The sequence below is a fragment of the Alligator sinensis genome, unplaced genomic scaffold (assembly GCF_000455745.1).
Source record: "Alligator sinensis unplaced genomic scaffold, ASM45574v1 scaffold112_1, whole genome shotgun sequence".
Taxonomy (NCBI): Eukaryota; Metazoa; Chordata; order Crocodylia; family Alligatoridae; genus Alligator; species Alligator sinensis.
In genome coordinates this window covers 4,025,418-4,046,917 of record NW_005841892.1, presented here as the reverse complement: position 1 = coordinate 4,046,917, position 21,500 = coordinate 4,025,418, and the positions used below count along the sequence as shown (strand labels likewise).

The 21,500-nt window shown below is 36.9% G+C and overlaps 1 protein-coding gene and 1 pseudogene across 6 annotated transcripts in view; both read left to right on the top strand.

Moving 5' to 3' along the window:
• The window catches only part of TRPS1 (transcriptional repressor GATA binding 1), a 277,268-nt gene that overhangs the window by 238,592 nt on the left and 17,176 nt on the right, over nucleotides 1-21,500 (top strand). The window lies entirely within an intron of this gene.
• LOC112549310 lies at nucleotides 9,260-9,453 on the top strand (annotated as a pseudogene).

Genomic DNA, 21,500 nt, shown 5'->3' with positions numbered 1-21,500 from the left:
TTACAGTACTTTTCTGATTTTTTTCCTTGAAATTGAAATACCTAGTGTTTTAAAATACTGTGTATCAACCATAATGAAAGTTGGGAAAAATAAGATTCACCGTATCTTTCCAATATAATTCTATTGAAATAACAAGAGTGTAGTAGTCTAAGAGAAGTGGATATTTTTGGTATGGTCTTTTGAGCACATTTGCACTTAAATGCAGTAGGAAAGAACAACATTTTATTAAGTATCCACACACAATGTGTATGTATTTGCAGTAAACATTTATAGAAGACCTATTGTTATGTGTTTTCTGCTGGAGGCCAGTCTTGTAAAAGAATAGTCTAGAATAGACTTACTTGGTCCATGTGTTGTCCATTTGCCTGTCAGCAATAGTTTTGACAGAAAAAAAACGGGTTTTGAGCGACTGCTGGTCTGTCTTAAGGTATGGTAATGAGGCTAATTAGAAGAGATGAGAGCTGAACTGGATATGTGAAGGCAATTATCCGTGAAACTTTTGTCATGCTTTATCAGATCTCTCTCTCTATTTTTGGCATTTGTCGATGACACCAGGAAAAGAATGCAAGTATTTGAAGGGATGTGTATTTTAGATGAGCACTTACAAAAACAATAAGGTAGAGGAAAAATTAAATGAGAACATCTCATTATTAAACTATACAACTTAAGGATTTTGTTTTAAGTAGGAAACAATCTTGCTTGTGTTATTCTTGTCAGTCGAGTTTACATAAATTAAGGAGGTTGTTTTTTATAGCAATGAATCTACTAGACAACTATATCTTTCTTTTTTGTTATGTGTACACTCTTTTGTTTGCTCCTTTCATGTTAAGAAAAGTCGTAGCAAGTTAGTTATTTATCATAGTTGAAAGGAGAATACAAGAAGAAGCACGAAAAACATAAAAAGAAAATGAGAAGAGACTTGATTTTAAATGAACAAGGAAGCTGGGAATTTCTAATTTCTGTTTTCAGAAGGTTAGTATGTCTAACTTTGAAACCACATCTTACACCAACCAGTGAAAACTGATTAGAAAAGAAGTACTAAACACTGCAAATGAAAACCAGGTGTTGCAAGTCTTGATGAATCTGTGCATATAATCCACAAGAAAAGAAGGTGACAAATGAAACAAGTACATTAAGAAACCCCTAACCAGGCTCAATTATTATGCCATCTACTAACTTCACACATCTTTTATGTCAGAGAGAATAAGTAGCACATTCAAAGTTCTATATATTTTACTGCCACTACAATTTAGACAAAAGATGTTTTTTTAAAGAAATAATAGTTTTAAAAAGCAACCTACACACAAGAAGAGATAGATGGTCAATAGCTTTTTCTTAAAAGAAAGCTAGATTGTAATTTAAATGTTCTTAATAAACTTGCAAATTTCACTTATCCCCTAAACAAATGTGCTTATAACATCATTTTACTATGACCAAATTGTCTTATATTAATATTAAAGCTGTCCTAAGAGCTATGCTAGGGATACTCTTGTAAACTAATGTATAATAATGAACAGTACTTACGGCTCAAATAATTTTCCACTGACTACAATTTTTCCAGCAATGTTTGTAAGGACGTATGAATTGTCATGATTCTTAATCGTTCCTCTCCTCCATTGTTTAATCTTGTTTTGTTTATTTTTTAAAAGTAATAAAATATAATTTCACATGCATAATGCCAGCAGAGCTGCAGCTGGCACCTGAAATCCAAGCAAAGCATGTCAGTCTATTGAGATTTACTATAAAATTTATTATTGCTATTTTTTCTGTACAAATTACCTAATTTTATATAATAGACTTAAAACATAAAAGAGCAAATTCTATTCTTTTCTTCCTAGATAACCCAATTTGTTTTCAGTTATGTAGAAATGACATAGGGAATTATTCTCACATACTGTTAGTATTGCCTGTACCATAAAAAACAGAGGTAACTCCCATATAGAAGCTGGTTTATCATGGTCCTTATCCCAATACACGCAGATGTTTCTAAGTCATAGAGATAGAAGCAGTAGATCAGTGATTTTCAACCAGGGTGCCACAAAATCCTTAAAGGGTGTTGTGGACTGCCATACAGTGTTATCTCTGCCAGGTGTGAAACATGATTCCCAAGATAAACCCAGAAGGCATATGTAGACGAAGCAGGGGCCCTAAATTGAAGCAGTGGATTTTAAAAAACACCACTTCAATTTAGGACTGATTAAACCCCTATGTCGTGCACACACCCCACTGACGTACCTGCCTCTCCAGTGGGGAGGGGAGGACGAGCTACCGGTGGATGGAGCAGTCCCTGGGCTGCAGAGGAGTTGGTGCTTCCCTTCACGGCAGCACCTGCTCACAGGCACCTGGCTCAGGCGGTCCCAAGGGGGGCGGCACTGTGGCCATGGAGGGAAGCATCAGGCCCCCTGCAGCTCAGGCAGGCAGGCTTCAGGGGGGAAAGATTAAAGAAGATCAGAGGCTCGCTGCTTTTCTTGGGCGGAGCCTGCTTTCCCAGGCTGCTGTCAGGCTGCCTGCAGAGCTTCCTGCAAAGCCATGGAGCTGCATGGAGCCCGGTGCTTTGCTCCGTTTGAAGGAGTTTTAGTTTGCTGCACCCCAAGTCATTTAAGGCACATTACGCCACTGAATTTCCTACAGCGGCTGGAATTAATGCGCAATATGCCACCAAAGCGTGCAAACATAGACACCATTAAATGGTGCAAAAGCATTTAGCCTGCTTTAAGGTGTCATGCACACATGCCTCTTGTTTCATCTATACACGGCCAGAGATTTCAAGTAGGAACTTACGGTGTTAAAAACATTCTGAACTGTTGTGGTGGTCTGAGCTGTTTGCACCAGAAAAAATGCTCTGTTATTTTTCTGTTGTCAAAAAAGAAGTGAAAACTAAAAATTGTCGTTTTTTTGAGAAGACTGGTGTCTAAAAAGGTTGAGAATTGTTGCAGTAGACTACTGCAGACTCTCCTTAAGTTCTACTAACCAGTAAAAGTCACTGGAAAGACATCCTGTATTCCAGTGGAAAGATTACTGTTGACTCTAGTCAGAATCAGGTGGAGGCCATATCAAAAATAATTTATTGTGGCTCCAGTGTGGCTTTGGGTGCAGATACAAAGAAGTTGGAAGATCATAGCCTATAATTCTTTGGAGCCAAAACCTTACTTGAGGTGTTTCTTAAGGATGAGAATAAGTGCCAGAGAGGTGGCAAGTCCATCCTTCTACAGGAGGACGAGTAGATCTACTTGACCCGAAAACACTGTCACACATTATCTCTATCCTCTTTACTGAACCATTGAGCCTTGAGCCTCTTTACTGAACCTTTACTGAGCATTGTTTGCAAATGTTGTAATTATAAAAATGTGGGAATTTAACCCTCTAGAAGATTTAGTATCTTTAAACAGAAAACAACAGTACAGAAGTGGCTGCTCTTTATATTGGCTTGATAGGGCAAAATTGGTTTTTCTACTCTAGTAGTTTCCATGCGCATGTCTCCATGGTACATTCAACTGTGTTACATACTCCTGCATATTCACAGCAGTTATGTAGTTATACAGAAAGTATTGAGCGGGTGCATCTACATGAGAAATTTACTATGCAGTTGACTAATTAGCACTACAGTAAATGTTGCACATCTACACATGCCTCCATACTAGGTTGGAGTAAACTAATTTAAATACTCTGCAGCAACACACTTGTAGACATTGCCATGGCTGGCTGGGGCATGAGGGTGCTTCAGTGCAGGGGCTGCCTGCTGGCTAGCCCTGGACTGAAGCACCCTCATGACCCAGCCAACCCACCCGCAGCATGATTAGCTGCGGGGAGCAGGCTTGGGCTGGCAGGAAAACCTCCCGGGTCTCCTGCCAGCCCTGGCTTCTCAGACCTGGCTCAACATGCTGTGCATGAATAAACTCCAGGGGTTATTGCTCTGGAATTTACTGCTCCCGGGAGCATGTTTAAACAGTGCACCTGGGAGCAATAAACTCTGGAGTAATAACCTCCAGAGTTTATTCAAGCACACTAATAGCACGTGTCCATGTGCCCATACACTGCTATCATATCTCTATGTGTTATCAGGAGTCTTCAAATATAAAACCACAGACTTTTACCCAGTAATTAAAAACGGTAGGTCATCCAATTTAGCCAGAAGGAGAAACTAACTAATATTTCAATATGGTAATATATTTTACCATACTTTCCATTCAGTGGTTTATAAATTAAGCCATTTCATTACAATAGTATGAATGCTGCAATAAGTATCTAGGGTGCTCACCATGAAGTGTGTTATTAATCAAGTGTCATCAAGTGGCATAGTTTTTTTTTTCATTTCAACCTTAATGATGTTGTAACTCAAAAGTAAATTCTCAAAGTGGTGTACTGAGATTTAGTCATACAACTGCCCTTAACATTGATCAAAATCATGTGTCTAAATTTCCAGCACACTAAAAATGTGCCCCTTGGGTTGATGATTATGCATTATGTATAGATGTGTGAAAAATCAACCAAAGAGCATGGATTTTATTATTTTCAATTACATTTTTGCTTTTCACAAATTTAGTGCCAGCTCTTAGTTTTCACTTCCTTTTGGACTACAGAAAAATAATAGAGCATTTTTTCTCCTGCAAAGAACTCCAACCACCACAGCAGGTCAGAATGTTTTAATACAATTAATTCCTACTTTAAATCTCTGGGTTTATCTTGTGAATTGTGTTTGAACACCTAGCAGTGTTAACATTGCCTGGCACCCCCACAGCACCCTTGAAAAGATCTCTGACACCCTGGTTGAGAATCACTGGCTTACTGCTTCCATCTTTGTGACTTGAAAACATCTCTATGTCTTGGAGGATGATGGTACTAAATTTCACCTTAAAGATTTTAGAACACTAGACATTGAAGAGTCCTTTACTTCCAAGTCAACAGTTTCAAAATGGCTAAAACCGGTTTAAGATAAACCTGGTTGAATGTCGTATCAGACTTAACTCATTTAGGTCAAATCAGTTTATGAAACTTGTATCCTAGACCCCTTCCTGGTTTGAGTTAAATCAGAGTCCCCCAGCATCCCAGCATTTGGCATCCATAGGCAAGGCTGTACTGTCTGTTCCAGAGAACAGGGTAGCCCCATCCCTCTGCTCCCTAGCTCACTGGACTCACTGGCTTCCCTGGGCAAACCCCTGCTGGGGTCTGGGGCTAGGGAGGAGGGTTAAACGTTCTTTCCCCCTGAGTATGGAGCTGCCCTGCTCGGTTTACTTAGTGCTGGCTGTGACTGTGGACTACAAATCCCAGAGGCACCTGGAAGCAGGAAGAGGAAGTGATGAGCAACCCTGGAAGGTGCTGCTGCTGTGAGTCTGGACTTAAAATCCCAGAGACCTCAGGGGCAGCAGGAAGAGGATCTGAATACACAGCCCAAGGGGCCAGATATCGGTGCTGTGTGGTCCCTCAGTTTCTGGCTTGAGCCACTGCAGGCATATGACTGAATCAAAAGTGAATATCTGATTATTGGTTCAATCTCTGAAGTTTAGATTAACTTGCAAAGACTGAAGCAATTCAGCCTTGGGCTTTTTGACTATCTGTACTTAAGCAAGAGGTTTGGCTTATTCACGTGAGGTTTAGCCATGCATCCAAACTTTGGGGTTCTTTTCTCTTTTGAAATAAGCCTTTTCAGGTTGACTATCGCAACTCGGAAATTGTGAAAATAAGGATTAATACCAGAGCTTCTCTGAGTACCAAAGCAAAGCGCTATCCTTAGGCTTTCTCTTCCACACATGGCTGAATTTCACTCACTAAAAAAAGTAGTAGTAATAGTAATAATAGCAATAACAGTGATTGTTTTTTCCATAAAGTAGAGAAGAATTAGTCTTTTTATAAGAGACCAGGGTTTAGGACTATTTTTAATATTCTCTGGACACTGAGAGATCAGTTTTTCAGAGAAACCCAAGACCAAGAATTGTATTTCCACTGGCTATTTTTGAACTTTATGGGGAATGGACTGAAACACAAGGCACTGTTTAAGAAATGCTATTCTCCTTATAAGCTATAGACACTAACCTTCCCAGGTTTTCACGGACAGCCCTGAATTAGGGGCTATGCCCTGGTGTCCTCAAGACCTTCAGGAAATGTTGCTCTTGTCCTGAATTTGAAAAAAAAATGTTCCTTCCTTAGTATGAAACACTGACCTTCTGCATCTCTTGAAAGGATACAGCATAATGCTACCTGGAACTTCAAAAACACAGCTTCTGGGTTGGGAGGTAAAAATATGGACATCTAATTAGCTTGTCCACAGCACCACTCCATGGTGGCTACGTTAATTAGGACTGAAAATAGCCTGGCCATGGAGGTCTGTGGAGTGTCGAAACTGTGTCCTAGATTTTGCTTCTGGAAAGCTGTTTGTGTTAAAGTTAAGGCATAACTATGCCATGCTTCTACTTAGAAAAAAAGAGCCTCAGAGAAAAAAATATTAAGTTTTCTTGAAAGATCTAACTTGGAATCATAAACGCTGGCTGACTTAAAAAAAAAAAAAAGTATAATGAGACCATTTTTCATTATTTTCATTTAATGGATTTCAAAATAGTTACCTCATAAAATAAATAGTTTAAGTTTCCACATTACTTTGCCTTTAATCCATGTATGTCATGCAAATAAATTAATAAAGAATTTTCATATCCTCCAAAGTTTGCACTTATTCTACCACACAGAGACTAGCAAACTCCAGTAGCAGAGACAACACATTGTGTATTTGGGTCAGCACACAATACCAGTTTTAAGAAGGTGAAATTTTGCCTCTTCCAACCTGTACATATATTTAATCAAATTAGATCCACAGACATTTTATTGATTCCTATTTTAAGTCCAATCCTGCAGAAATTTATTCATGTTTTTTTTAACTTTACACACATGAATATTCCTATGAAAATCAGTAAAATCACTCAAATAATTAATATTCACAATGTATAGCAAATCTTTCGTGCTCAAATCCTTACAGTGCCCTCATACAAGTTTCTTCTTATGTTTACTTTATCTCATTAACATTTTCTGTTACTGTCTGGTATTTTAAACCAGCATTTTTACAAGTGTTGCTATGTCCTTGGGTGGCTTCAGCAAGACCAGGAAAAAAAAGATACATTTCAAAACTTGCTTTTTCGTAGTGAAGTTGCATATGGTGTTTGGCTTAATTTTAGGACCAAACGAAAACAGTTGAAATTACTAAATGGACAAGCCAAAGGTTTGGGTGGTGGGGGTGCAGTTAAAGTAGCACTTGTTTCTTGGCAACAATTAAAAAAACCTTTTTTTATATATGAAAATCTTCACTCTTTGTGTAAATGTGATCACTCCCTATGATCCTTTCCAGTATGTTTGCAGCTGAAACCATCTGAGTGATCTTGTCACCCCTTTTAAAAACCAATATGAAGCCTGCAATACAGGATAATTAAAACAAATCTTGAGTAAACTGTTTCATGTAGATAGAAGTTTGATGGTTGGATATATAAAAAATTGTAACCAGATGTTTTGCAGAAGCCATGGTAGTTTAAAGATCATGAGCTTTCTTTTTTCTTTTTTCTTTTTTTTTGTATGAAGCAAAAATATTCTAATTGAAGTTGTCAGCAGGAGTGAGACTAATATGCCTGTATTTGATTAAATAATAGTTTATTTAACATTTAGTGTGGCCTAAAATTGGCTGAGACCGAAGCAGGGAAACTTTTTCCTTTTAAGAGTTTTTATTTAAATAAAGTGAAAAATAAACCGTACTTAAATATTAACACTTTGTTTTGAAATTGGCAACCATTATTATATTATCCATCAACTGTTGCATCTTGGGTTTGAGCCCCGTGTTGTTTTTAGCACCCACATTTCCTTCATCCTCTTTTATTGATTGCTTAATTGATTGAAGAAATAGAAAAAGTGAAAAGACTGAATGTAGTGTGTAATTTTTTTTTAAGATTTATTGAAATCTAGGAAAAGTTAAAGTACAACAAAAGCATTATGTCCTTTCCTTCCTCTCCTGTGGAGAACTCAGAAATTTGTGAAGCATTATAAGGCATTTTTGTATATAACAAAAGTGATGATATGGATTAAAAATACCAGAATATATAGTGATATGCAACAGCTTTTTTGGGAAGCAGCATATTGGATGGCAGAGCCAATACAAATGTGGAGGTAAGGCAGTATGTAAGACTCCCATATTGTTTGGTAAATATAGACTGCATCAATTAAAAATAGCTCTATGTCACCATGAATAGATGAATTAACATGCAGGATCTCTTAAGGCCAGATTTTAACACCTTTATTCCATTTTATCCCTCCCACTAATTTCAAAAAAGTCTGGCCCTAGGGAAGTAGAGTTAAAGGAGTAACCATCATTAACCTGCATTAGAAGTGTTGCCCCCTATCCTCATATTATAGTTGTTTTGGTCCTTAATTACTCAAAGCATAGGGAAAGTCTAGGTCCATATATTACATTGGGTTAAAAATAAAATAAAATGCATTTGAGTATATGAGTGAGTAAATTCCTGTGTGTGTGTGTAAATATATAACATGTACCTTATTTACATAAATACAAGATGAATGCATATTGGCATGGGGAAAAAAGCTCACGTATTATAAACTCAACTGCAATTGGCATGTGGGAAAAAGCTTTCTTGTCTTATAATTGCATACAATGAAATCTTACTAAATCCATTGTCTATCATTAAACTGCTGCCAAATGCAGCATGTGCTTAGCAATGGAAATCTACTATGAGGTTGATTAAATGCAGCCAACACTGACTAACATTATCCAACACATGGCCCACATTGAGCAAACATGCTGATGGGAACCTTCCACCAGAATAGGTTAGTGTAGCCCATCTGAATAAGACACATGGTAGTGACAATTAAGCATAGTCTCTCTCACCACTGACTCTTTTTAAAGTCATAGTGAGCCATGACATGGCATACAATTGACCCAGAATCCCTCTGTCAGCCCATCTCTCAGCCTGGTTCATATGTTTAGTGTGGCCTCATGCTCCATGAGATAAAGCCAGATCAGGTTGCCCTGTGCCTCATCTGCATATACATTTTTGGAGGATTCTAGGACTCATGACATGAAGTTCCAGTCTTGAGTGGGGGATAGTTAGCATATGGACTGTTTGCAGGCGTGGGTGCAGGGTGGAGTACACATACACACTGAGCAGTGCTGAGCTGTGAGGTTACCATGATTTGCAATGCTTTTGATGTTGGTGAGGCCCAGCCCAATGAACTGTGTGGTAAATCACAAACCTTTGGCTTTGGACTAATATCATGCCTTACCTAGCAGGTGAGATACCATAATCAAAAAGGTGGTTTGACCCCTGCGACTTTCTCAGAACAATTTTCCCAGGGTGAGACCTGTCCATTGCACTCCAGGCAGGCTGACCCCCTGAGTTTCCCCAAATGCAGTTAACATGACTGCACAATTTTGTGGCAATGGGGGACCTGTGTCCACACTTCCCCCATGGCTTGCTCCTCGGCCTTTTGACTAGGAGCAGGTGAGACTAGGGGGCATCTGAACCCCAAAGTCCCCGAGTTTGGGGCTTGCACATAGAATGCCTGCTATGGATTTGGAGAGTATCCAAAGCCCAGGACTGAAGGATACTTGCCTGGTGGTACAGCCACACACACAGACTTGAAGCATTGAGCTCTGCTCATTTGAAATTTGGAACCTGACTATTGGCCTTGGCCCAATTGGATTCGGAACTGATTTGTAAGTAGGAGCCAAAGTGCTACTCAAAAGTGTATGTATAGAACACCTATGCGAACACATTCAGTACTTTCAGTGCATGAATTCTGGATAAGCTAAGTGTATGGGTAGTATAGGAAAAATGCTACAGCCAAGTTTAATTTCAAGGTCATTGGTTTAAAATTTCCTCCTCACTTCCATGAGCTCTGGGAGAACAGGGTCTGACGATAAGGAGAGGGAGAAGGGACTGCCATGGGAAAAAGTTGGGGGGAAGCAGAAAGAAAAGGGTTACCTGACCCTCTAGATTTATTTTCCCTTTTGTAACAATGGGAGGGGGACAAATTCAAGGCAAACCTCTAATGATTAGATTCTATACTTGAGATATTATAACAAATTAATGATTTCTCCATATATAGAATCTAATTATGGGGGTCACATTATACCAGGGCTGTCTTCTATTTGAGTAAATATGGTATATTAATGCTTCAAAATCAAGTGAAGATTTTCTTTAATTAAATTGACACTAAAAGGATACATTAAAATGTCCAAGTCAAGTTGCCTATAATATGCCAATAATTAGTACACAAGGCCAAGTTTTTTAGGCAGACTACTATATTCTATAAGCAATTTGTGAGACCATTTTATTACATGATCATTATTCACTTAACCGTTCTAAAGAAAATTAGATTATTATTAGCTTTGAGTTTTAATTTGTAATGCAGTCCTGAGGAACCATCTACTATAGAAATTAAGGACTCAAGAGCACTAGTAGTTTATCCCTTTATGTTGAAACAGTAGGGCATCAGTCAGGAAACAGAATATACCTTATTTTTTCAGTCAGCCACCCCCCGCCCTGCTGTCCCCTTCAAATTTTGGGCCAAATGTTGTCCTTTTCTGCAATCCACACAGTTCCACAGAAGTCTGTTGTTACACTGAATATGTCCTTATTGGTTAGCAATAGGAATTTTAAGTATTACTTTTCAGATATTTGGCTTATCTCATCCTCACAAATGGATTAGTTTAAAAATGACTTTTTAAAACACAACCTTGTTGCATCCATGTGTTATCAGTGGACAGATTGTTATCCACAAGAGCTACAAGTAAGTATTGTCCTTGTATCATGCTGTGGCCAAAAGCATGACTGAGAAGATCAAGGAGCCTAGATATTTCTAGGTAGTATTGGCCTTCCCTACAATCATCTGAAAACCTTGCTTATGGAGTGAAACATTTGTCACTGCCATTACCTTGCACTGACACTTTGTTGGGAGTACAACATTATCCATAAGTTTTCACAGTCACATTCATTTTTATCTGACTGTCCATACAAGTGTATGAACCTAGCAACACAGACAATATTAATATTTTGTTATAGACTAGTTATAGAGTATATGGAGCATTTCCCCACTTTTCTCATCCCTTGAATGGGTCATTTGGCAAAGATTAGCAGTGATGGACCTTGTTCTACAGAAGAAAATTCTGAGGTTATTAACTAAATATCAGTCTTGTAAGTTCTAAATTTGTTCCTTTCCTATGTACCTCCTCTGTCTGCCAAGAGGATATCAACAGGTGTTAAACATGCAGAAGGGGCGAGATAAGAATTTGCTATTCACTGCTAAGAAAGCCTGAGTGAAATTTTAATAGAAAATTCTAAAGAGGATCAGAGCCACTACATTAATAAAACAGAAATGATTTTGAATGCACATTCTTAAAAATAAATTGCATTCATTTCAAACTGGCATTTCTAAGCCTACTGATAATAGCTATGACCTGGCTGTGGGTGGTGACACTGTGACATCAGCCACCAGGAGCCCTAAGAAACTGTAAACTGTTCCTATACCTGTGTGCAAACCATAGCAGAGTAGCCTAGTGACCTGGTGAGGGAACTGAGACTGAAAAACCCATATTACGTTCTAAACTTGACTCTGCCACTTTTGCACTCTATGGTCTTGGGCATGTTATCTACTCTCACCATGCTGCTTCTTCAGCTCTAAAATGGATGCAGTAATAGTCACCTTGATGAAAGCTAATTAGAGTGCAATGCTCCCTTTTAGCAAGATCATTGAAACCTGGCATTGCTGCCCAGGTGACTTCATTTAAACAGTTTTAGTGCTACCTCAGAGGATGTGAAGAATACATTAGGGAGACAGCTTACATGGTATGTCAATTTCTCACTTTCATGCTGATTTCCATGAATATCACCTTTCCACTCCTTTGCTTGTTTCCCCCAAAAAACCTGATTACTTTGAGATTATGTGGGTAAATTTTCTCCTATAAATACAGAACTCACAGTGGAAAATAACTCTCTTATATTTGGTTCCCATTCTGCTGGTGTCAAACTAATGCCATGTAATGTAATGATGACTGCTGCCACCAGTAGAGTCACAATGCCAATTTGAGTTAAAAACAATAGTCTCTGTGCAGTGCTGTCTGTATGTGGTAAAAAGGGATTTTGACCACGTGAACTTTGTAACCGCTGCCTTGAATGAGTTAAGGGAATGCCACTTTCCTTTAAAGTTAAAGGTAGCAATTAGGCTAAAGAAACTGGGATTATAGTTGCCTGAGAAGGAAATAAAATATCACTGAATCACAGGTTGGTTTACATGTGTCCATGCACGTGTACATAAAAAAATATTCTGGATGCATTGTATTCCCGTTTATAGACCAGTGCCAGGGCAAAAAAAACCATTGTATGGATATATGACCAAGATTAGTATTTTCCAGTATGCTGTAGGGCTGTCAAATTTGGTGGCTTCTGCTGTTAATTATGTTCCTGGATAACTAGTTCAGGATGAGTCAAGCCACATTAGAAAACAAGCCTGAACAGTGTTATCTGTGCAGGACCAAACTTGATGGAGAATCTAGGCTTTTTCCCTCACAACACTAACCACTAACACGTTCTTCTTTGTTGTGGTTTTTGCACAGGCCTATTAACTCTAATATCACATGGCAAACACCATTTTTGTTCTTTGCCCTACATTATGTCATAGGTTTGAGGCATCTTCAGTTAATATGCTATGAGTCAGTATTGAATTAACATCTTTACGGAACACAGTCTATTGAACTAGAAATCCACATGCCCACATCAATTTTAAATGGCCGACACATCCAGGGTCATGAATAGAGCCTGATAAAGATCTTCAGGAATCTTAAGATCATAGGAAAGTAGGGCTGGAAGGGACCACATGTGGTTATCTCATCCAGTTTCCTGCTCAAGACAAGATCATCCCTGACTAAGCCATCTCAGTCAAGTGTCCACCTAACCTGTCTTGAAACTTTGTAGGGATGGAGATGCCACAACTTTTCTAGGTGACCTGCCCCAGTGCTTGACTACTCTCATAGTCAGAAAATTCTTCCTAATCTCCATCCTGAATTTTCTTTGCTTCAGTTTGAGACCATTGCTGCAAGTCCTACCACCACAGAGAAAATCCTGCCTCTATCGTCTTCATAATTACCCTTCAAGTATTTAAATACTGTTACCAAATCCACCCTCAGTCTTGTCTTCACCATTTCTTCATTTGTTTCAAAGTCTTGGGTTGTTTATGGAAGGGATATTTGCAGTGTATGATACTTTACTTATAGTGATAATCTCCAAAATGTAGGAAATTATCATTTTACCTTATTGTCTTATTTCTGTTTTTTAAGAGACAGAAGTCCCTAAATTAATTCAAATATGCAAGAAAACTGAAGGCATATAGAATTTAATATGAAACATAGATGGACCCCGTAGTTGATATAAAACTTGTATTTTATAGTTTATTAATCTTTTCCTAATTTTTCTCAAATGATTTTTTTATTGAACATAGAGGGGAAAAAAATCACTTGTAAAAAAATAGCAGCCATGTTTTTCTATTGATTCAAAGATGGAGTGGAAATGAATTCCAATCATCATCTGGTTCTAGAATTTTTATAGATTTTACTTTTAAGACTAAACTCAAGAAGAAAAAATCCTTTAAACAAAGTTCAAGTTAAAAAAAGGCAAATTTAATGTATATAAAATTGGCATGATTGTAAAAAATATAACAGAAATTATCACTAGTGTACTCTTTTACCAACCAATGTGACTCATTTATTTCAGGATATCTGCTATTATTTCTTTAGATTAATCTAAAGGAGTATAAGTGTACTGGTCAAACCTTATTGTGTAAACAAACAAACAAAGAATCCAACGAGAGAAAAATATTTTCTTTTGCCAAAAATGAGGATCCCTGGATGTAGTAGAGATGGTCATTCTTAATGTAATCACTAAGATATGTCTGTGCCATAATGCCTTATTATCTTGATGCATTTGACATGAATTGGATTAGATGAAAATGGCCACTATAAAAGACCATTACTTTTTAATATTTACCACACCGTGGTAACTGGGATACCACAGTTCCTCCCTAGGCTTACAATAGGAAATAACTGGTAATCATGTGGTATTGGTTGGCAAATTTTTTTTTAATGGAAACTACTGTAGCAAAAACACTTAACAAGGTCTGCAAAGTGTCAAAATTAATGGTCAGACTCCTGTTGACTTCGCTGAGCTTTGGGTCATGTCCTAATATGAGCCATTCATGTGTGAGACATAAAACCTGAAGATATGAGTCCTTCAACTCCTCTAGAAGTGTATGTGGTAGAATTGCTTATTGCAAGGCTTTTGTTGTGGTGGTTTTTGATAGAAAGAAATTAAACACTTTAAAATTAAACATGTTGGATGGAAGAGTATAGCTTTTAGAAGGAACAAAGGGCAGGTAAACAAATCACTCCTATTGTGTTTTAATGGGAAGTGGACACCAAACAGGTTTTTGTGTATATTCCAAGTCTTCCTTGCTATCTTAAAGCATTCATTTAAAAATAGGCCTATGGAAGGGTACTATGATATTCAAAAGCTTGCTTATGTCTATACCAACTTCACAGTTAGTTCAATAAAAGATATCACCCACAAGAATTCTTGCCTTTAAAAAACAGGGTCAGCTATAAAGGGGCACTTTAGGTAACCTTTTCAGAAAGTAAAATTATAAATATTTGGTATTTAATTTACAAAGAAAGGATAATGTTTTGGAAAGTGTATAACTGAAAGCTAAGTCCCATAAAAGGCAATTGGAATTAGGCTTCTAAGTCACTTTTGAAATTTTTTACTCGTTAGGAGCTTTTCCATCTCTGGGTTTGGCAGCTTTCAGCAGAAACTGACAAATGAGAGTTCCTACTTTCAGCTGCTGGCTCTCTGATCCATTTTTCTATAAACGGAGATCAGAAGAACTTTAATAAGGTGAGGCAGTGTTTTAAAATGTCTTGGGTTTTTTTTTTCCTCCCTTAAAATTTACTTTTACCCCTCTGATTTCAATGAAAGTAGGATTCAGACAGCAGTAGCCGAGAGGCAGGGACTCCAACAGCTTTGCATGTGAAACTCTTGCTGCAGATTAGCACTTTTGCAGGATTGGGACCTTCAATGACTATCGCATGTGAATTTAGACATCGGTTCTTAGCTGAGCTCTGCAAATGTCTGCTGGCTTCTACTGCTTTAATTTTAGGGGATATTTAAAGAAATAAGGCCATATTTTTCTTCCACTTGCATGGGTTCATTTGCCAGATATAATTATTTCATAAGAGACAAACACATTAAAGGAACTTGGCATACATTCTTAAGCACAAATTCTCAAATACTGCAGTGTAAAATTAGGTATCAATTTCCATTTTTATGCACCTAAATAAAAGGTTGGAGAAAGCTATGCATCTAAGAAAGTCAGTTCTATACATAAGTGTCTAGTTATTGATTTAGATTCCTAGACACCCAACTTTGAATACTTTGGCCTTATGCCAAAAGAAGTTAGAGTTAGAAGCATTTCCAGTTTTCATGGTCTCTCTTCCGTATTTCTAGGAATAATTCTGATGAGCGTGTTTTATTCAGCTACTGTTCAGAAACAACTTAGTCACTGCTTAATTTGGTTTTTAATTTATTTGGTGTTTTTCAATTTATGAAATTAAGAAAAATAGGATGTGCATTTTTTGTAGATTTTGTTTAGGTAGTAGTTTCATGCTGCAACAGCCAACCTTTTTTTGTCTGAAAAGGAGCAATAGTCTGTGTCAACCAAAGCCTGGTTCTTAGGCAGCCGTTCAGAAAAAGAAATTGTTGCATGATTCTGTTTCAGCAAATCATTAGTGGGGAGAGGTTTATGGGCTTTAATTGGTGCTAAGACGCAAAGAGTATATATATACATTTCCAGTCACTCACACTTTATTCCTTATGTATCCTATTCTAACCTACTGGATATTTTACACTTGGAATACTATTTATCTTGCAACATACATTTCTTTTATTATCTATTGGTCCTTTAAAGCATTCCTTTAAAAACGATTTCAATATTCTGTTTGTGTCAATTTTAAAATGTGTGAAAATGCCTAGCCAAAATATATAGGTTTTTTTTTTAACAACAGTTTCTGAACTACTGATAAAATTTACTTTGGTGCTAGTGATATAGATGTGGTGGAGAGACTGTGAGATACTTGTGGGTAGTTCTGCTCTGGTATGTTACACTGCAGTGAAGAAAATAAGGAACACGAATTTAACAGGACTCACTCCTTGTGTGAGTACTCTGGCAGAGACAGTGTGTTACCTTGCGTTGATATGTGCACGATGGGGATGAAAATAGAACTACACTTTGGGAAAACAAAGACAATCAGTGCTTTCTTCTGGAGCAGCTGCAGCCAGTTCCACTAATGGAAGTGCAAGAGCAGAAACTGGCAGCACAAGGTATGTGTTCGTTTTTACAGATGGCAATGCAGACAAGTTGGTAATTGAAAAGGAAGTCATGTACGTGAGCTATTTGATGGAGGACAGCCTATTACAGTACTTTCCTGTGTAATTGACTCGGGTGAGTTATTGAAAAAGGATTTTTTTTCCTCATGAATAGATTTCAGTTATTACAAAATGACATCATTATTGTTAAGGAAATTCAGGGATCCAGGTTATGATTTTTTTTTATTAGTGTTATTAAACTTTTAAAAATTCAATTTACATTAGCTGACATAGAGGACTGTACCCTAGTGGCAAAGAATGTGGCAAAATATAGCAGGAGCAATTCCATATCGTACTTTAAATAGTTGTATTTTAGTGGACTCAAAGATATTTAGGGATGGTCAGCAGCTTGCAGGATCAGAGTTTGAAATCCAGTTAATGACACTGTTAAGAGACTGCTTTTGTTTAAAGTGAGAATTCTTTTTAGCCATAAATTAATCTGTTCACTCTCCCTCTAGGCCGTCCAAACATCTTTCAAATTGAAAGTACTTCTCATTTCTTATCAATAGAAATACTGTCATTACTGTTGCAATTATAGTTATACTTACAGGCCCCAGTGAGGGAATTTCAGTCACATTGTGTTAGGCACTGCACTCACATATGCTTAAAATATATGTACACATCTACTGAACAAAAGAACATATGTTCTGTTACAACACTGTATATCTTGGGCAAAACTAGGGAATTGTAATATATCTCTGATTGCAGTGACAGGGGGATATACTACAAACTACAGAATTTTGCAGATTAATACCTAAATGGGAAAACAATTAAAATGCAAGTTTTGTGTATCACAAAGTGTGTTGTTACGATTATTTATGCAATAGTGTAGCCATAGATCGCTCTTAGGAGGTGATTAAATAATGATCGTTTCCTGATGGTGAAGCTTTGATTCTAATTGACTGATGCTGTGCATCTTCCAGCCTGCAGCTCTAGACTAGTTGTATCTTGGCAAGGAAAACAATAAACAGAGGGTAGGGAATTGGTATGGGTGAAGCTAGAACCCATCTTTTATTGTGTATTTATTTTGTTAGTTTATTTCCATGGCAAATGCTCTCTAGTTAGAACAGGAACAAAATCCTAGTCCGAAAGCAATCTGTGTGTGTGTGTGTGTGTGTGTGTGTGTGTGTGTGTGTGTGTGTGTGTGCATTCTTTAATAAGAAAAAGGAGTGGCTGCAATTTTTTCAATTAATAAAGTGTCGTTATATCTAGAAACGCCTTGCAAAACATAATATAACCAGCTCACAGACAACATTTACTCATTTGCTTCTTTTGCTGGTGAAAAAACATGACTGGTTTTACTCATGCATCAAAATATTTCCTTTCAGTGAGGACTTAGAGACTAGAATTTTGAAAGGCTGACCTAATATTTTTTTTAATTTGTAATATTTCTGTATACTTCAGTTGAGTTTTGCTTTTTCCTAAAAAGTTTTGATGTTGTTAAAAGTGGCAGTTGGCAGTACAGTAGATATTATGAAAAGTAAGAAGTTGTTATATCATTATTTCTAATAATTTGTATACAAAATATGTATGAAATATTAACTTTCTCTTAGAATTCCCGCCCCCCCGCCCCCCAAAACGCACAACTTCACAATATATCAGTCTAATGTTTTGTTCTAAGAAAAGAGATTACATATTTGAGGAGTATTTGATCGCCACTTGACATTGATTTGGGAAGGCAACCAATAATTGGTAACTAAGGTTGACATTTTTCCATTTCAAGATACTGCTTTAGGGTCTTCTCTCTTTGAAAAATTATCTTCTGATTTTTTTGCAGGGAGGGGATGCAAGTGTTGATTAAGCACATTCAGAAAACTTTGTAAAGCTGTGGGCCGAGTATTCAGCTAAAATATATTAGAGCTAATTCCAATTCTACTCTGTAAGCGAAATAGAAGGGCATGTAGCCCAGGAATCAAAATCAACACTGCTGCTCAGGATTCAAGTCTTAATTAGATTTAGTGTCTTGAATGAAAGAGACTTCACTTGGGGGGAAAAACAACTTATAAATTGAACGAGCTGAATGACTTGAAATTGGAACATCAGATTCCTCATATTTTGATCAGTCCACACATGTTCTTCCCTAAAAAGCTGTGCAGTTTGTTGTGTTACCCTTCTTTGCTCTAAGATCAAAGAAGGATAATCATAGGTCAGTCAAGCTTCTTACAACTAGTTATCTCCTCAGAGTCCAAAGGCATAGAGAGTTCCCACCTTCCCTTTTCAAGTGATTGTCCATACCTTATGAAAGAACCATCCAGAGCCAATATTCAGCTTTATCTTTTGATTATGTATGCATGCTGATATTACCTGATGTATTTCATGCTGTCTTGAGAAATAGGTCAGATAGGCATTCATGACTGTTTAACTCAGTTGATTATTGTGGTGCTAATAATACTATGATTGCAGGTTTGATGCCAGTATGGGAGCCTTCCTGCCTAAGGCAGGGGGTTAAACGAGGTCCCCTCCAGCCCTACTTCTCTACTCATTCTGCGGCAATATTGTTGATTTCTGTGTACCTTGTGTTCCAAAACCACAACTCCTGTGTGTTTCACTAACAGCAGAATAGAAAAGCCTGAGATGTCAAAGAAGCCCACTTGCTACCATTGTTATGTCATTAGGAAGTGGAAAGTAATCATCAAAAAAGACAAGTTTTGTAGTGTCCGAGAACCAAGAGGTGTGATGTAAGAATAAATGTTTGGCCGCTGCCTGTGGAGTGTTTTCAAGTTTTTAAAAGCATCCTCTGGCATTAGATTTGAAAGCAGGATGTCTTTGGCACCAAAATATTGTCAGCACCCTTGCTTAATCTAGCTAGTTCTTAAGCAGGATTTTTAGCTATGTTGTTATGATATATATTTTCTTTTGCCAGGTCACATGGAAATAACTGCCATTTGGGTTATATTTGTTTAAAAATATAAAGCATAGTGCCCCTTCCAGTTGCAAAGCTTTAATCAGGTAAAGTGTACTAGATGCCATATTTTTTATTAGGAAGTACTATATATATATAGATATAGATATAGATATATTTCTTTTCAGAGAAATTATATATATATAATTCTTTTCAAAAGAAGGATCTGATCCTGAAAACATGCCTAGGGAATGCATGTTGTGATGGGGTGAGTTTCTACTTATTAAAAATCACTGATAATAAGCTCTGTTTTAAATAAAATACTAGAAACTGAATAATGGCTTAAGGAGTTTAAAAAACATTTTGGGGGCATTCAGGCTTAGCAACATGTATACTAAGTTTCAGGCTGATTCAATTTGAAACGGTCAAGATATGAAACCATAAAAAATGTAAGTAAATACTCTGCATATCAAGGACTGTTATGCAATTACATGGTTTCAGTATGGTTCTGATTTGAGAGAAAACGGTTAGAAGAGAGATCTACTATGCATGTTTAGTAACTAATTACAAACTTTTATTGTTTAATTTTATAAAATACAATAAATTTGCTGGATGCCTTGCTGCTCTGCTAACTGTAAGGCTCCTTCTACAACCTCTCCCTAGCCAAGCTAAGTGCCTTTGGCCGCAGATTTTCAAAAATGTATCAGAAAACCTGATGGTGTTTTTTCTTGTTTTGTTTTTTTTTCATTTTTGGCCAATCTCCAAATTATAAACAGCTGAACTAATTTGAATAAAGTTTTCAGTACAAAAAGGTACATCTGGGCTGACAAAATTGTATGCCAAGTTTCAGCCCAATGTGACTTGAGACAGCCATGATATTAAACACCCAAATCTAAGAATTGGAATGGAAACAGAGACAGACTCTTAACTATAGTGGCCCCTTCAGGATTTGTGATTATAATATAGTGGTTATAAGGATCCAGATGATTAAAGATTGACTTCATAGAAACATATTTTAGTTATTTAAATCTCTTTGGCTTATTCTCCCAAGGATGTACAGGAAATTTATATGGATAACTCCAATTAGTGTTAGTGGCATTGATCAGAGACTTTAGACCCTTTTATCTGTGGTTCTTATCCTCTTATTATGTTATATCAATGTATTTTTGTGCAAATATTCTGGATATGATAGTGTGTGTTCTTGCAAACAAAAGGCAAAAAGCCCTGCAACAAATTTATGTTAATTACTAGAAGAACCCATTTCCAGTAAAGCACTTAAGTTTAAACTTAGTCTTAATGCTTACATTTTATTGGAGTAAAGGGCCTTACGTATTTGTGCATATTCTTTGCCGAGTAGACAGATGTAAGCAAGATTTACTTAATTGGTACTATGATGACTACCTCTTAGTAAAGACCATAGAAAAATATCTTTCTTATTATATTTTTTCTATGGTCTTTACTAAGAGGCAGTCATCATAGTACCAGTTAAGTAAATCTTGCTTACATCTGTCTATTATTATTATTTTGCAGTTGTCTCTCATAATTACTAACTAACACCAAAGTAGGTCTATCTGTAAAGTACAAATAGGTTTGTAAAGTAGGTTAAAAACTTTTACAAATTAAAATATGTTGATAATATTTTCTGGATGTTAGCCTTAAGAAAGCTTATGGATTCAACAACATTTATAGGGAAAAAAATAAGAGTAAATTTAGTATTTTATTAAAAGACTGATTTTTTGGGGAGAAGAAAAGCAACATAGCAATGTTGCTTCTAGGTAAGCAAATTCAGGCCTATAAAAATAGTCACCTTAATTTCTTACACTCATGAACATGGTACCTTGGTTATATTTTGAGATGACGTCTGCACTGTGGTTATATAGAGAACTGGGAATCAGACATTTTGAGACTGAGTCTGCCACAGTCTTTCTGTGTGACCTCAAATAAATCCATTTAAGTCTTTTTGCCTTAATTCACACAATATATTTTAAAAATTGGAATAATAATACTTACTTGCTTTACAGGGTTATTGTGAGGGTAAATTGATTAACGTTGGTATAACACACAGGGATCCTCAGGTGGAAAAAGTATCGCCTCTGATACTTCATCATTATCTGTCAATGACCTCATGTGATATAATAGTAACCTATCAAGAACTTAAGTGAAATGATGGCAGTAGTTGGGTTTGCAGAGCAGTATGTGAGATA